The following is a 635-nucleotide window of genomic DNA, read 5'->3' on the forward strand; positions in this document are numbered from 1 at the left end:
TATGGCTAAAGCTTCTACTTTTCTCGCTAATTTGTCTAAGGATGTTCTTAAGTCTAATTCTTCTTTTACTTCATACCTTCCTCCTCTTTTTGGTGAATTAGTTGACCTAGACCTAGGATCAAAATAATTCCATTGTTGTGAATTGACAGATAAATCTTCAAGGGCGTCCCACGCCTCTTGTCCTTGAAATTTTAAAAATTTTCCAGTATGCATAGATTGAATCATTTGACGATTAGAGGGAGTCAAACCATCATAAAAATATTTTACAAGTCTCCATTTTTCAAAACCATGATGAGGACATTTTAATAATAAATCTTTAAATTTTTCCCAACATTCATAAAACTCTTCATTATCTTTTTGAAAAAACTCGGAGATTTCTCTCCTTAGACTATCAATTTTAGACATAGGAAAAAATTTCAGTAAGAATTTATTATAAAGTTGATCCCATGTAGTTATAGACCCCGTGGGAAGGGAATTTAACCAAGCTTTTGATTTGTCTTTTAATGAAAAAGGGAACAATCTTAGTTTGACCGACTCATCAGAAAAATTTTGAAATTTAAATGTTGAGCAAATTTCTAAGAAATCTTTGACATGCATGTAAGGATCCTCTCTATCTAACCCATAAAAAGATGGCA

The 635-nt window shown here is 31.7% G+C and overlaps 1 non-coding gene across 1 annotated transcript; it reads left to right on the forward strand.

The window, feature by feature from the left end:
• Nucleotides 1-283: 283 nt before the first annotated feature.
• On the forward strand, nucleotides 284-390 carry LOC133827828 (small nucleolar RNA R71). The gene has a single exon (XR_009890479.1). It is a non-coding gene; the product is annotated as a small nucleolar RNA R71 (small nucleolar RNA).
• The last annotated feature ends 245 nt before the right edge of the window (nucleotides 391-635 follow it).

This window comes from Humulus lupulus, chromosome 3, assembly GCF_963169125.1.
Source record: "Humulus lupulus chromosome 3, drHumLupu1.1, whole genome shotgun sequence".
Lineage (NCBI taxonomy): Eukaryota > Viridiplantae > Streptophyta > Magnoliopsida > Rosales > Cannabaceae > Humulus > Humulus lupulus.